Below are 16639 nucleotides of genomic sequence, written 5' to 3'. Positions count from 1 at the left end.
AAGGCTACCATAAAAAATCCTGCTTAAAACATTTATCAACAAAAAAAACCCAAGCCAAAACAAAACAGCTCTAGCCAGTTGTTCAGTGGTTAGAGCATCGGTCCGAGGACCCAAGGGTCACAGGTTTGATTCCTAGTCAAGGACACATACCTCCGTTGTGAGTTAGATCCCATCCTAAGTCAGGTGGGTGCAGGAGGCAACCAATTGATACCGCTCTCATGTCAATGTTTCTCTCTCCTCCCCCCCCCCACCCCTTCCTCCATTATACTCTGTCTGAAAATCAATGAAAAAAAAATCCTCAGGTGAGGATTTAAAAAAAAAACAAAAAACATTTTCACGCACTCAATGGGGAAAAAAATGCGGTTGTTTGAGATTATGAACAGAACTATGATAATTGACATTGTGAGTTAGGATGGTCTAATTTTAAGTCTACTGAGTTGAAAAAAAAAAAAAGCTTCACTAAGATAACTGAAGAAACTTGAGTTTGTGAAAATCTCAAAGTAAAATATTAAAATCACATTAGCCCACTGTCAAAATTTCACAGGATTTTATTTTAACAATTAATTTGTCTGGTTGTACATTGTTCAGAAAAATATGTATAACAATGCTTCCTATTTTAGGAGAACTGGCAGGCTTCAAAAGAACCTCACAAAAGAGTTGCTAGTAAGATTTCCTTGGAGACAAGCATCATCCATCACTAGGGAGACAGTTTATTTAAACATTCTTTAAGCAAAACTCCCATATAACTTCCTAGCCGATGCTTTACCTCAAAATTGTTTCACTTACACCTTGCCAGTAATTTCCTCCAACACTCTTAGGAAGGCCAGTGAAGAGATGTGCCAAATATTTTATTTTTAAACTTTGCTATAACTGAATTGTACCAATAAGACTCAAGGAGTCTTCATGAATAATATCAATATAAATTCCCACTAATGTTATCCTTAGGTTTTCCTCCTCATTTTCCCTAATTCTCTATCGGATATCCGAGAGCATTAAAAAAAAGAAAGGAAGGAAGGAAGGAAGGCCGGCCAAAACCGGTTTGGCTAAGTGTCGGCCTGCGGACTGAAAGGTCCCAGGTTCGATTCTGGTCAAGGGCATGTACCTGGGTTGCGGGGACATCCCCAGTAGGAGATGTGCAGGAGGCAGCTGATCGGTGTTTCTCTCTCATCGATGCTTCTGTCTCTCTCCCTTCCTCTCTGTAAAAAATCAATAAAATGTATTTTAATAAAGAAAGAAAGAAAGAAAGAAAACCCATGAAGTTAAAGTGTTTACTTTTAACAGCACTGTTTATTGAGAAGTTCCTATGGTAAAAGTATTTTAAATACCTTATGTATTCTTTAAAAGGAAATTAACACATTGCATACCGCATAGAAATCTCTAAGACATACGCCAGGGACCGCACATTTTGGGGCAAACTGCACGTTATTTAAATCATCATAATGCACTTTAGGTGTTGTTTTTCAATAATTATAACATTTTTATTTACAAAAACAAACAATTAAAGTTCCTAGTACTTTTTTAACGTATGGTACTGTGTAAAACATTTTCCTCTATGAAGAGGGACCAAACAAAATTTACATAAGTATCTAGATTAGCTCCTTTTTCCATGGGCGTGAAAAAACGAGAACACTCCTGAGAGGTCCTTAACAGATGGCGCGCAAAACACAAGAAAACTCCTGAGCAGTACGAAATGTGTTAACAAAATGATTTTATTTTATTTTTTTTTAAATATATTTTATTGATTTTTCACAGAGAGGAAGGGAGAGAGATAGAGAGAATTAGAAACATCAATGAGAGAGAAACATCGATCAGCTGCCTCTTGCACATCCCCCACCGGGGATGTGCCCGCAACCCAGGTACATGCCCTTGACCGGAATCGAACCCGGGACCTCTCAGTCCGCAGGCTGACGCTCTATCCACTGAGCCAAACCGGTTTCGGCACAAAATGATTTTAAATGTTTATATCTACCTACGTGAAACGAGTGAGAAACACTTACCCTGAAATCTACATTTTCATAATCTATATATTTGTATTAAAAATATTGAAATAACATTCAGTGCACAATAATAACTCTTCTCAAAGTTGACTTTTATATATGGAATCCATCAGTTCAATAAAGTATAAATACTTAACAGAAGGCAACATTTCAGGCTTATTTCCTTAATGTCAAATATCAATGGTTCAGGTGTTAAGTGTTTGCATTGTTCAGGTTTTTTGTTTATGTTTTTAAGTCTATCTAAATGGAACAGGGCATTTGAGTGCTTTTTTACCCACTTCAGCAATAAACATGCCTTAATTTTCAGGCCCAATACAGTAGAGACTCGATTTTCAAACTTAATCCCTCTGGGAGGCTATTCAAGAAGCAATTTGTTCAAAAACCAAATAATCGTTTCCCCATTAGAAATAATGTAAATTGAATTAATTCATTCCAGACCCCTAAATGATTGTTTTTAACCTTTCTTATATACAGTACAGGTCTAATGTACAGTTCAGTCTATAAACAAATACTTACTTTCTTAAATTTATCAGACTACCCCTACTAGCCTTAACCAAATCACTTTCTGCACTGGGTCTAGGGGTCTTTCAGGAAGTCAGATATAGCATCTTCACTTTTTTATGTATCATTGACTCAGAAAAGCTGACACCAGCTAACTGCTTTTGGTTTATCCAAATCACCAATAGTTGTTCTACCTCTTCAATTGCCTGTGATCATTGTTATCGTTTCTTTCACACCCTTAGCAACATTAACACTCTTGATGTCCTCTTTATGTTTTAAAATTGTGCTAATCATCCATTTCACCAGAAATAAAAGCAAAAAAAAAAAGTTCACAGCACAATTTCCTGAGATGTTAACCAGGCAAGATTTAGCTGTTTACTGCCTCATAGTAGCACATTCTCTCCTTTGTGGCCCGAGAGACATTTTTTGTCATGCTAATACATCAGCATGAAAGGGTTGTTAGGTCAAGAACCAAAGTTAACCTGGCATTTTTTCATGTACAACTTGGTCAAGAATCGAACTGTTTCAGGTGTGAGACCTTTGAGAACTGAGGTTTGAGTGTACTTACTTGCAGAAAATATCAAGATGGGGAAAACAGTCACAATCAGAAATACATGTGTACACTGGTAAAGATTTAGTCAGGATTCCTTATACATAGATGTTAATAATCTGAACTCTTCCCTACTTTCTATGAAATAGCCACCACTCTAAACAATATCTCATATTTTAATCATGGAATGACTTGTCTCAGTAGGAAACTAGAGTAATTTATGGAGTCTGGAGTTTGTTAAATTCATCAGATGCAAATTTCATTACCTTTCCAGGACAATGCAAAAACAAAACGATTAAATAGCTCCTCGGAGTTTCCACATCCAATAAAAATTTATTCATATACTCTTACAAAAATATGTACACAAAACAGTGTAATTACAGCTTCACACTCACCAAAACAATTCCAGGTTGACCAGAAAGTCACTGGGAAAACATATGCTTAACATTGATCTATTTACAAATTCACCAAAAATGTTTTCAGTAATAATCAACACTTTCTATGACAATGCCTTCAGTGTTTACTCATCCAGGATCACATCCACTTAAATATCTCTTTAAAAGTTATGTTTGGATCAGTAAGTACTAGTTCCGTAAACATTAGTTTTTAATACATAGTGTTCATTGGCCAAAATGCATTGTTTGTAATTGCCTTCCTTTAGAGAAAAAAAAGTTACTTTAAGTCAAAGGTTTAAAGACTACTCTGACTTATGAAAGGAAAGCAGCTTGTCACCCAAACAGAGTATAAATACTGAGAGAAAACTGTGGCACCTAAAATAGAGAACATGAGTCATTAACGTAATCTAATACAATTTTCACACTGCACCTCTGTCGCTGTGCACCTAGATTTTTATTTATGTCATGGGAAGGTGGCTGCACTCTCCGAGGCCCCACATATTAAGCAGAAAAGAAATTCTATGCAAGCCATGTAGGTAAACCGCAGTGTTGGAGGAGGCTCTCAGTTTTAGTCAGACTTTCAAGCTGATCCTGTAAGTCAGAATTTCTGGCCGGAAACTGACAGTGCAGAAACAGGTAGGTGATTTCAAATTCAGGGCTCCGGTAGACTGGACATAGCAGTAGAATAAAGAGCTATGTTAACAATTTATTTCCTGTTCAGCATGTTCTGGGAGCCTTACTAGGTGGCCATAAAAAGACAAAAATCAAAAGTAAACAGTAAGAAAAACCGCGATTTAAGGCGGATTTGCTTTCTTCGCATTATCTCATCAGATCATGTCTGGGGCTCAAAATGAGTCAAAAGCGATGTCCCTCAGATTCACGTTTCGGTGAAAAAACGGGTTAACGTTAATTTATATCCCAACTGAGCACATAAAACAGGGACACGGGTGCTACTCATGGTCAGCTGTGACAAATAAAACCATCGTCCTGACTTCTTGCTTCCTCTTTCTTTTCAGAGTGAGGACCGCTCAGAGCAAGAAGGCTTTTCCAGAAAGACTTTTCCAACGTGTACCAAGTTCAAAGAGGTCAGGCTGAGCGCAGGCGAGCAGCCCCACGCTCCGGGCCGCTGTACCGCCAACGCAGAGGCGAACGAGAGCGGACGAGGGCAGCGGACGAAGGCAGTGGACCGGGGCCGGAAGCGGGGCCGGCGGGGAGGCCTCCCGAAGAGCCCGGAAAGCCCGCTGCCCCGCACCCGCTGCCCCAGCCTGGGCTCGGCCCCGCCTCCTCCCTTCTGCCTCCGCCTCCTGCGCCGCATCCCAGCTCCTGGGTCTCTAGTCCGGACCAGCGCGCCACTTACCCACCGCGAAGGGATTTACGTAGCGGCCTCGTCACTGCTTACGGACGCGAGGAGGTGGGGACCGCAAACCAGCAACGCGGCGCCGGCGGCGGCCCCACGTCGTCCACGTCAGCTCTGATGCGGCAGCCGCGGCCTCCCCACTGATCCCGACCTAAAGTAGCGCGGCAGCCGCACGAACTGCGTCCGCGCGCGCGCGCGCGCCCCGCCCTACCCTGCCCAGCTCCGCGACCGCCTCCTGGGGGACGCCTGGCGGAAAAATCCAAGCTCGAACTCCGCCACCTGCCGGCCGCTTGCGGGAGTGCGGCGCTGACAATCCAACAATTAAATGGAACGGGGGTAGGGGAGAAGGGCCAAAGGGCGGAGCCTCAGGCTGGCGAGGAGGAGCGGTCAGGGGGCGGGGCCTCAGGGGGGAGGAGGACCTGGCCAGGGGGCGGAGCAAGGAGAGAGACCAGTGGGGGACTGAGGAGAAAGACCGAGTCGCGGGCGGGGCCAAAGGCGAGGCTGGGAACCGGAAGCTTTCGCCGCGCGTGCCCGAAATCCAATCACCTGAATACAAACCTGTCGGTGGTTGCTGACCCCAAGCCGAGATCCGCGAGCGTCACGGGTCTCTCCCGCCGGGACGCGCATCCTGCGGAATATCAGGAACCTCCTCTCTCCCACAGCTCTGCAGCGTCCACCTTCCTGAGAAACGCCCTTGGGCGCGGGTGCCCCGCTGGACGCGAGACTCGGGAGACCCAGTTGGCCTCCCATATACTCAGTCTGCTGCCGCCCCCACCACCGTGGTGGCCTTGTCTGTGCGTCAGTGTGGCTGAGAAACAGCCATGGTTCCCACTTGGAGATGCGCCAGTGGAGAGGAAGACAGTGATAGCAAGGAAAACCCTCTGCCTGTAAGGGAGGAGAGTTTTGTTTTCATCAACTGGAAACCTGGGGCTGTAAATAAGGCACATGTAAACTAGGAACCCATTTATGTGTACTCAGAACATACTAAGTTATCTTTAGGCAGAGTAGGCCCTCAAAAAGCAGTGCTTTTAGCCTAAAAGTAAGCCTCTTTACATTCAGGAAAAACGAAATCAGAAAAATGTCACGCTTGAAACTGCTGGCAAGGCCTTCCGAATAATTCAAGCATTTAAGAAATGCCGATAACTGATTTTTCGGTTTCTAATATTTACACTTACAGTAAAATTTATAGTAAACTTTAAAATGATATAGCAGGGATAAAGAAGGGCAGTACTGTGACTGGACAATCAATGGGTCCAGGCTGCCTGTCACTACTTGAGCCAATTAAACAGACACAGGGTTAAATCATACATGAGCATTTATTCCAATAATGCCCAGTGTTACGGTAGAGCAGCAGGTCATGCACAAAAATCTGCTCTGCCCCTGCCTATAAGCCAGCTGCTTATATTGGGTAGAGGGACAAAGATTATGTGGGAAAGTAAGAAATACATGAATGGGAAAGTAGGCAAGTACAGTGGTTACAGGTTGCAGGCAATGTGGACTGGGGGGATTGCAGAGTCAATAGGGGCTGGGGATTTGCAAAGGTTTGGTACCTCCAGGACTAGATTGTTTTAGCCACAAGGTGGTAAATTTTTCCATAATGACAGGCAGTTCTTAGAAAAGGAGGATAGACTCTATTCCGATGTTAGCTCCCATATCCGAGGGCATACAACGCTCAGCCAGGTTAGAATGTGCTTTCTCTAATCAGAACAGAATAATCATGGTAAACAGAGCATGATTAATATTTCTTACTAGAGGCCCAGTGCACGAAATTCATGCACTGGGGTGGGGGGGGAAGTGTCCCTCAGCCCGGCCTGCACCCTTTGGCAGTCTAGGATAGCTCACTCCTTACTGCCTGCCTACTCCTTACCACTCAGCTCACTGCTCCTTAGCGCTGCTGCAGAGGCGGGAGAGGCTCCCACCTCTGCTGCTGCGCTCGCCAGCCGTGAGCCCAGCTTCTGGCTGAGTGGCCACTCACCCTGTGGGAGTCCACTGACCACCAGGGGGCAGCTCCTGCATTGAGCGTCTGCCCACTGGTGGTCAGTGCCCGTCATAGTGACCAGTCGTTCCACCGTTCAGTCTATTTGCATATTAACCTTTTATTATATAGGACTAGAGGCCCTGTGCACAAAATTCATGCATGGGTAGGGTCCCTAGGCCTGGCTGGCAATCAGGGCTGGTCTGTGGGGCAACCAACAGGGCGATTGGGGGGGCCCCTACTGGTACCTGTGTGGGCCAGCCTGGCGCCACCCACTTGTCAGCCCCTCCACCTGCCACTGCCACCAGTTGCTTCCCTCTGCTGGATGACTGGTGAGGCAATTGGGGGGACCCCCGCTGGCACCCACCTTGGCTGGCCTGAGGCCAGCAGGCTAGGGGCAGCTCCTGCATTGAACATCTGCCCCCTGGTGGTCAGTGTGCATCATAGCAACCAGTCGTTCCACCGGTCATTCTGCCGTCTGGTCAATTTGCATATTAGGCTTTTATTAATAGGACTAGAGGCCTGGTGCACAAAAATTTGTGCACTCGGGGAGGGGGTCCCTCAGCCCTGCCTGTGCCCTCTCACAGTCTGGGAACCCTTGGGGGATGACCACCTGCTGGCTTAGGCCTGCTCCTCAGGGGATTGGGCCTAAGCTGGCAATCACACATCCCTCTGGCAGCCCGGCAGCCCTTGGGGGATGTCCACTTGCCAGCGGGGAGCAGACCTAAGCTGCAGTCGGACATCCTTAGTGCTCCTGAGGAGGTGGGAGAGGCTCCCATCACCACCGCTGTACTGACAGCCTTAGCCTGGCTTGTGGCTGAGCAGAGCTCCTCCATGTGGGAGCTCACTGACCACCAGAGGGCAGCTCCTGCATTGCGCGTCTGCCCCCTGATGGTCAGTGTGTGTCATAGTGACCAGTCATTCCTAGTCTTTCTGCTGTTAGGGTCAGTTTTCATATTACCCTTTTACTATATAGGATAGAGGCCTGGTGCACGGGTGGGGGCCAGCTGGTTTGCCCTGAAGGGTGTCCCGGATCACAGTGGGGGTCCTGCTTGGGTGCCTGACCAGCCTGGGTGAGGGGCTGATGGCTGTTTGCAGCTGGTCACACCCTCTTCAGGGTGGGGGTCCCCACTGGGGTGCCTGGCCAGTCTGGGTGAGGGGCTGAGGACCGTTTTCAGGCTGGCCAAGCTGGCGACGGAAGCTCCCAGCCTCTCCTTTTTTGCTTTTTTTTATATTCTTGGATTTATTTACCTTCTATAATTGAAACTTTGTTGCCGCTCCAGCTCCGAGGCCAGGGCCTGCTGAAAGCAGGTATCTGGGGTTTATTTAGCTTCTATAATTGCAACTTTATTGCTTAGAGTGGAGCTCAGAGCCAGGGCCGTGGCAGGTGGGGAACCTTGGCTTCTTCCATCACTGGAGCAAGCGAGCCTCCTGCTCGCTTCAGCTGCGTGGCTGCCGACCGCCATCTTTGTTGGGCTAATTTGCATATCCTGCTGATTAGCCAATGGGAAAGCATAGCGGAGGTATGGTCAATTACCATGTTTGTCTATTATTAGATTAGATAATAATAGCGAGTCCCCAATATTCTATTTCTGCCCTAACAGTAAGTTTATAGAGTATTCTCATTTTGTATTGTGGACAAAAGGGGCCACATGCTAACCTGACAAGCTCAAGGAAGGCCTGCATAGCAGTCTTGCAAACTCAAAGACCTAAAGTAACCACAAAGGATGGTCTGAAATTAAACTGTAATTAAAGCAGTTATGGTGAGTAATCACCCCCTAGGCCAGCATCTTCCCTAATAAGGTCAATCTTTACCTTAACTGAGCTTATTGTCTTTTTGTATCTACGATTAATGTCAGGGTAACTTGTAACTGCCCTTTTTTCTGGACCCCTCAGGGCACAACCAAATGCCCTGACACCAGAACAGATACCACAAAATCCTTCTTTGTTATTGTTATCATGTTAATTGTTGACTGTTAACTATCCTGTATCCATCTAAGTAAAAGAAGTATGCGTCTATCATTTTACTCTTTATCTAATCCCAGAGTTTCCCTCCCCCTTTGCTTCCTCCTGCCTGTTTAATCTTTCAACGATGGATTTCATATAACTCACCTACATCTCCTCTGATTGCAATGTATAAAAATAGATGAAAACCCACCATTCTCTGGAGCAGCGGTTCTCAACCTGTGGGTCGCGACCCCTTTGGCTGTCAAATGACCCTTTCACAGGGGTCGCCTAAGACCATCCTGTATATCAGATATTTACATTACGACTCATAACAGTAACAACATTACAGTTACAAAGTAGCAACGAAAATAATTTTATGGTTGGGTCACAACATGAGGAACTATATTTAAAGGGCCAGAAGGTTGAGAGCCACTGCTCTGGAGCACTATCTCAATCCATTGAGATTCTGCTTCCTGGCAAATGTCAACAGTTTGGCTCAAATAAACTCACAAAAATTCTTTACAGGTTTGAATGTTTTTTCCTTAACATTACGAGCAACTTGTTGAACAAACTCAAAAAAAGAGTCTGGTGGCTTTGCTAGAAATAAATGATAAAAATTTATTCAAGGATCTTAGAGTTTGCAAACCATGAAAAAGCCATGCACAACCCCAGATGTTACAAACAAGAAAGGAAAGTTAAATTTTTATTGTTAAAAATGTGTTCCTGAGAATACTCAGTCCTGCATCCTTAGCCTTGGATTACATTTTCCATTCCTTTTCACTCCATGTTCTCATTAATTTTCCATACCTGCCTGCTAAAATCTTACCCCTCCATGTCTGACACTTCCACAAAGATTCTTAGTCACCTAAGAACACCCGAAAATCAGACTGGAGGGAGGATATGCCCCTTTATCTTCAGAACTGAAAGAGTTCAGCTCTCATTTATACTGTGAAGTTTTTTTGCTCAGACTCTCAGAAAGCAATTCCAATTGAAAGCCAAAATCAAAACCAGCCACCCATTTTTTTTCTCCAGTCTCACCTTATAGCCTAGGTCAGGGATGGGCAACCTTTTTGTGAGTGCATGCCAAAACCAGCAAAATCTCTGACTCAAAATTCTTCTGCGTGCCAACCCTAATTTTTTGAGAACATGTTACACCTACTTGATATCTCTTAAGGTGTATGTATGTGAAGAGCCTTGAAGAAATAATAAAATTCATTCGAGTGACAAAAACACAGTATATGATAATCAAAAATACATTTACTTTTTAATTTTATTTTCAAAATATATTTCTTTATTGATTTCAGAAAGAAAGGGAGAAGGAGAGAGATAGAAACATCAATGATGAGAGAGAATCATTGATTGGCTGCCTCCTGCACACCCCACACTGGGGATGGAGCCCGCAACCCAGGCATGTGCCCTTGGCTGGAATCGAACCTGGGACCCGCAGGCCAATGCTCTATTCACTGAGCCAAGCCAACTAGGGCTACATTTTTTTTTTTAATGTACACTGATAGTCCGACAGAAAACTTTATGACTCTGTTTGATATTATCAGTGGGACTTTTGCTGCTGCATCACTGATGACAGAGATTTTACATCAGGTTTATATTTCGTGACCTTCAGAGATATGCACGAGCTACTACTTTCATCTGTCAGACTACTCCTATTATGAGACTTAACAAAATTCATCACTGAGAACAAAGATTCACAAGTGTATGTGGATGAAAACATGGAGAGTAACGCTGTCGCAAAGTTTTTTAAACAGAAAAAAATTTCTGGAATGGCATTCCAAGTCCTCAATAGTTCGTTTTCAACACTTCTCTCTGGTACTCCTGTCTCTAATCACTTTTTTTCAATGTTTTCCAAGGCAACTCTAAGGTCAATAAATTTCTGCTTCCAAATTGAGCTACTCTGAGCTATTCAATCAACTGCATTTCAAAGTCAGCCATGTCTATGGTCTTTAAGATAACTTGTTATGTAAAATTATTTATTTCTCTAAGATGCACCTACACTGAATTTATCTGAAAAATAAAAGTCGATTTTTTTTTAATATATTTTTATTGATTTTTTACAGAGAGGAAGGAAGAGAGATAGAGAGCTAGAAACATCAACGAGAGAGAAACATCGATCAGCTGCCTCCTGCACACCTCCCACTGGGGATATGCCCGCAACCCAGGTACATGCCCTTGACCGGAATCGAACCTGGGACCCTTCAGTCCGCAGGCCGACGCTCTATCCACTGAGCAAAACCGGTTTCGGCAAAAGTCGATATTAAGAAAAAAATTGTAAATGGAAGATTATAAGAGAGGGTTTCACATGCCAGCAAAAGTTACTGGCGTGCCATGTTTGGCACGCGTGCCAGGGGTTGCCCACCCCTGGCCTAGGTTCTGTCAACCCTTAACCTTAGTTCCACCTCAAGGATCTTAAAATACGGCTCACATAAAGTCAGACCCTCTACCAAAAGCAAGGAAGGATCTGGATCCAAGAGACAACTCACCCAAGTTCACCCAATAGGCAGGGTACCGGCGGGCTCAATGGGTTCCTTGCTGGATTCTAGCACCATGTCTGGGTCTGCAGGGTGGTTCTGGGTGAGCTTCTTTGGAATCCTGCTGACTACACCAAGTAATGTTAATGTAAAAACATTCAAATCTGTAAAGAATTTTTGTAAGTTTATTTGAGCCAAATTGACAATAATTGCTGGGAAGCAGAATCTCAATGGATTGGGATAATTCTCCAGAGTAGTGGTCACCAACCTTTCAGACCTCATGGACCACCAGTGATCCGTGGACCACCAGTTGGCGACTGCTGCTCCAGAGAATGGCGGTTTTTCACCTATTTTTATACATTGCAATCAGAGGAAGAGACCTAGGTGGTTTACATGAAATTCATTGGTGATAGATTGGACAGGCGGGAGAAAGCAAAGCTGAGAAGCCTCTGGGATTGGATAAAAAGTAAAATGAGCCGTAACCAGTTTGGCTCAATGGATAGAGCATCGGCCTGTGGACCGAAAGGTCCCAGGTTCAATTCCAGTCAAGGGCATGTACCTTGGTTGCGGGCACATCCCCAGTGGGAGGTGTGCAGGAGGCGGCTGATGGATGTTTCTCGCTCATCGATGTTTCTAACTCTATCTTTCTCCCTTCCTCTCTGTAAAAAATCAATAAAATATGTATTAAAAAAAAAGTAAAATGAGACATATACTTATTTTACTTAGGTGGATACAGGATAGTTAACAGTCAACAATTATGATAACAACAACAATGAAGGAATTTGTGGTATCTGTTCTGGTGCCCAGGGCATTTGGTTGTGCCCTGAGGGGTCCAGAAAAAAAGGCAGTTACAAGTTAACCTGACATTTCAAGGATATGTTATCTTAGATGCAAAAAGACAATAAGCTCAGTTAAGGTAAAGATTGACCCTGTTACGGAAGATACTGGTCTAGGACGTGACTACCCACCATAAATGCCTTTAGTTAAAGTTTTAATTTCAGACCATCCTCTGTGGTTAGTTTAGGTCTTTGAGTTTGCAAGACTGCCATGCAGGCCTTCCCTGAGCTAATCAGGTTAGCATGTGGCCTTTTTTTTTTTCATTCACACTTCCCCTTTTTGACCATAAATAAATCCAAAGGATGCATTGATGACCAACTTTTTTGGTTGAATAATGGAGTCCCATGATGCTAGGAAGACTCATTCCTAGGAAGTCTCAGTGTCAGCATTTGTCTTGCTGAACAGGGTGGACCACTGGGGTTAGGGCAAGACCATAACCTTAGATAGCATTCAAAAGTAGAATTATTATTCAAAACAAAAGGCAGGTAAATGGGAGGCAATCAGATCCTATACTAGTATGTCCTTATTAAAAAGTATTCTGGATCATTTCTAAATTTTGAGCCATCATTATCCAAGTCTTTTTGCTGTTTGAGTTAAGTTTTGTTTTTCTGCATCTAATATAACATTTACTTACCCAGAACAAAAGTAACAATATTTAACCAGTAATACCGATTAGGAACAGAAAATGTCTAATACTAGACAAGGAAGGGTCAGAGGAGAACAAGTATCTACTATTATCCAGAAGTTCTAATTTTTCTTCTGGGCAGTTAATTTTATCCATTCCTATATTTAGACAATACTCATCTAAAATACTCCTCTAGATTAGATCCATATATAATTCTACCAGGGGAATTATTAGGGAGGTGTTCTTGGGGGGGCTTGTCCAAGATAGGTCCTTTATAATAGATATAGCCTAAAATATGTACCAAAGCTTATATTGATAGAAGACTACCAATGTGTGGCAAAACATTAACTTCATTATCATAGCTGATAATCAGAATATCATTGTCTAGTAGGTGGGAAAGATTAGCAGCTACCCAAGTTAAATTTTTTGTGTGTGTGTGTCTAATAAGGGTAGAGGACTGAGGAGACAGATGTTGTTTCCACTAGGAAACCATAAGGAGGATAATAATAAAATTATTTATATACATTCAGTTAATAACAATTTGGTAATATAAGAACAAGGTTTGAGCAGCATCAATTTGTGAGCATACAGGCCTTGTTAATATTTTGGGATAACTGTCTATCTCTTCTGTAGTCGGCGGCTTCTCTTCCTTGAGATGAAAGGAAGTGTAAGAGACAGGGGCAGATGTCCATTCCTGGTTAGGTACCTGGTAAGGTAAGGTTCCTTTAACATTGTTGGAGAGAGTCTTTAATTAATGTATTTCCCAATGGTCAAAAATCTCCGGGTTGTTGTGGTCTTTGAATCTTTGTCTCCTGTGAGTACTGTGAAATGAATGTTACTAATTTGTTAGTTCCTACAATGCAGAATGTCTGCCTTTTAGTTTTCCTTATATTTGGGAAACAAAAGATTTATTTATTTATTTTTTTAATTAAATCTTTATTGTTCAGATTATTACATTTGTTCCTCTTTTTTCCCCCCCATAACTCCCCTCCTCCCAGTTCCCGCCCCACCCTCTGCCCTCACTCCCCACCCACTGTCCTCATCCATAGGTGCACGATTTTTGTGCAGTCTCTTCCCACATCTCCCACACCCCTTTCCCCCCCAAGAATAGTCAGTCCATTCCCTTTCTATGTCCCTGATTCTATTATAATCACCAGTTCATTCTGTTCATCAGATTATTTATTCACTTGATTCTTAGATTCACTTGTTGATAGATGCATATTTGTTGTTCATAATTTGTATCTTTACCTTTTTCTTCCTCTTCCTCTTCTTAAAGGATACCTTTCAGCATTTCATATAATCCTGGTTTGGTGGTGATGAACTCCTTTAGCTTTTCCTTATCTGTGAAGCTCTTTATCTGACCTTCAATTCTGAATGATAGCTTTTCTGGATAAAGTAATCTTGGTTGTAGGTTCTTGGTATTCATCACTTTGAATATTTCTTGCCATTCCCTTCTGGCCTGCAAAGTTTCTGTTGAGAAATCAGCTGACAGTCGTATGGGTATTCCCTTGTAGGTAACTGGGTTTCTTTCTCTTGCTGCTTTTAAGATTCTCTCTTTGTCTTTTGCTCTTGGCATTTTAATGATGATGTGTCTTGGTGTGGTCCTCTTTGGATTCCTTTTGTTTGGGGTTCTCCGCGCTTCTTGGACCTGTAAGTCCATTTCTTTCACCAGGTGGGGGAAGTTTTCTGTCATTATTTCTTCAAATAGGTTTTCAATATCTTGCTCTCTCTCATCTTCTGGCACCCCTATAATTCTGATGTTGGTACGCTTGAAGCTGTCCCAGAGGCTCCTTACACTATCCTCGCATTTTTGGATTCTTTTTTCATTTTGCTTTTCCCGTTGGGTGTTTTTTGCTTCCTCGCATTTCAAATCATTGACTTGATTCTTGCGCTCCTCTGGTCTGCTGTCGGGAGTCTGTATAATATTCATTGTTTCAGTCCGTGTATGCTTAATTTCTAGTTGGTTCCCCAATATAACATCGAGGGTCTCATTAGTTTTCTTGTAGATCTCATTAAGTTTATCGACAGCTTCTAAACAGTTCTTGAGAGACCTTAAAAGTGTGATTCTGAACTCTATATCCTCCATTGACAATTTTGTCCTGTTTCTTTGTCTCCGCATTTTGTTATGCTTCCTTGGTGCACCCCCTAGTGGTCTTTGTTCACAGTTTTATAGTTAAACCTTGATTGTTGTAGCTAATCCCAGGGAGGGTTTGACCTCCAGGCCAAGTGGCTATGAGAATCAGCTGTGTCAGCAGTGAGAGAACTTCTGTCCTCTAGGGAGGTGCTAATCTAGCCTTTGCCTGAGGCTATCCAGCAAATGGTTCTGCGCTGGGCTTGGGCGGGGCGGGTCGCACAGGATCAACAGGGTGGGCCGGAGAGAGCAGTTATGGCGGCTCTCAGTCCTGTCCCCAGGGGCTCTGCCTCTCTGAGTCGCAGAACCCGCTGCAAAGCTGGGAGAGAAAGCTGCACTCGCTCTGACCGAAGCCAGACAGTCCCGCTTCTCCCGTTTGAGTCTGGGTCCCTAAAGACTCGCCTATAACTGGAGCTCAGAGTCTGCGACTCCCTCCCGATTGAAAACGCCAACAGCGCCCTCCGCCACCAGCCCGCTCGGCGCACTCCGCACCTCAGAATTTGACTTCAGCACTGTGCCTCCTCTGAGTGTCTGTATGCGTTTCTCTTTCCTCCTACTTGTAGGACTTCCACTCAGCCAGCGTTCCTATGGTTCTCTGGGAAACAAAAGATTTAAAATCAACAATATTTTTAACAGCGTCATAAGAAGAATTATTCTCAATTCAGTTAGTCCCATAACTACTTTTGTTTATCCTTATTATTTGCCAGTATTTTTTTTAACAGAGTTATTCCTTGAAGTTCTATAAATCTTCATCCAGTTCAAAGATATGACCTGCTTAGAAGCCTGCAAATTAGGTCAGAGTCCTTTTCATGGATTTTTCTAAAGATATATATGCAAATGAATCAGAGTAAAGCAATGACTATCTATGAATGACAAAACTTAAAAGTGGCATAGTTATAGATTTTATTATAATGCAATTGATTAAAAAAACTTTGCTTTTCTATAAGATATAACATTCCAAGACAACAATTTCTTGGTAAATAATAATTATTGTAAAATGACATAGAGAGTTATATAAAATCTGTATATATTTAGATTCAATATATAATTTCAGGAGAGAACCAAGATGGCGGCATAGGTTAACGCCGGAGTTTGCTGCTTTGAACAACTACTTCAAAAGTGAAACCAAAAAACGGAAGGGACACCACCCAGAACCACAGGAACGCTGGCTGAGTGGAAGTCCTACAACTAGGAGGAAAGAGAAACGCATACGGACACTCAGAGGAGGCGCAGTGCTGAAGTCAAATTCTGAGGTGCGGAGTGCATGGAGCAGGCTGGCGGCGGAGGGCGCGGTTGTTGTTTTCAATCGGGAGGGAGTCGCAAACTCTGAGCTCCAGATCCGGGCGAGTCTTTAGGGACCCAGACTCAAACGGGAGAAGCGGGACTGTCTGGCTTCGGTCAGAGCAAGTGCAGCTTTCTCTCCGAGCTTTGCAGCGGGTGCTGGGACTCAGAGAGGCAGAGCCCCTGGGGACAGGACTGAGAGCCGCCATAACTGCTCTCTCCGGCCCACCCTGTTGATCCTGTGCGACCCGCCCCGCCCAAGCCCTGCACAGAGGCATTTGCCGGATAGCCTCAGGCAAAGGCTAGATTGGCACCTCCCTAGAGGACAGAAGTTCTCTCACTGCTGACACAGCTGATTCTCATAGCCACTTGGCCTGGAGGTCAAACCCTCCCTGGAATTAGCTACAACAATCAAGATTTATCTATAAGACTGTGAACAAAGACCACTAGGGGGTGCACCAAGGAAGCATAACAAAATGCGGAGACAAAGAAACAGGACAAAATTGTCAATGGAAGAAATAGAGTTCAGAACCACACTTTTAAGGTCTCTCAAGAACTGT

At 43.7% G+C, this 16639-nt stretch overlaps 1 protein-coding gene across 19 annotated transcripts in view; it reads right to left on the bottom strand.

Annotated features, from left to right (window-relative positions):
• Window positions 1–5089, bottom strand: part of CREM (cAMP responsive element modulator) — a 98659-nt gene extending 93570 nt beyond the window's left edge. For 2 of the 19 annotated variants that reach the window (XM_059656040.1, XM_059656046.1), the window contains exon 1: window positions 4801–5057. The gene's annotated coding sequence lies outside the window, so the exon portion shown is untranslated. Of the gene's footprint in view, window positions 1–4800 lie in introns of all 19 variants that reach the window. The other 17 variants (XM_059656030.1, XM_059656026.1, XM_059656034.1 and 14 more) reach the window with 13 other exon arrangements.
• Between the last annotated feature and the right edge of the window lie 11550 nt (window positions 5090–16639).

Source organism: Myotis daubentonii, chromosome 1 (assembly GCF_963259705.1).
Source record: "Myotis daubentonii chromosome 1, mMyoDau2.1, whole genome shotgun sequence".
In the NCBI taxonomy this organism is placed as follows: Eukaryota; Metazoa; Chordata; class Mammalia; order Chiroptera; family Vespertilionidae; genus Myotis; species Myotis daubentonii.
This window is presented reverse-complemented; position numbering and strand designations above follow the sequence as displayed.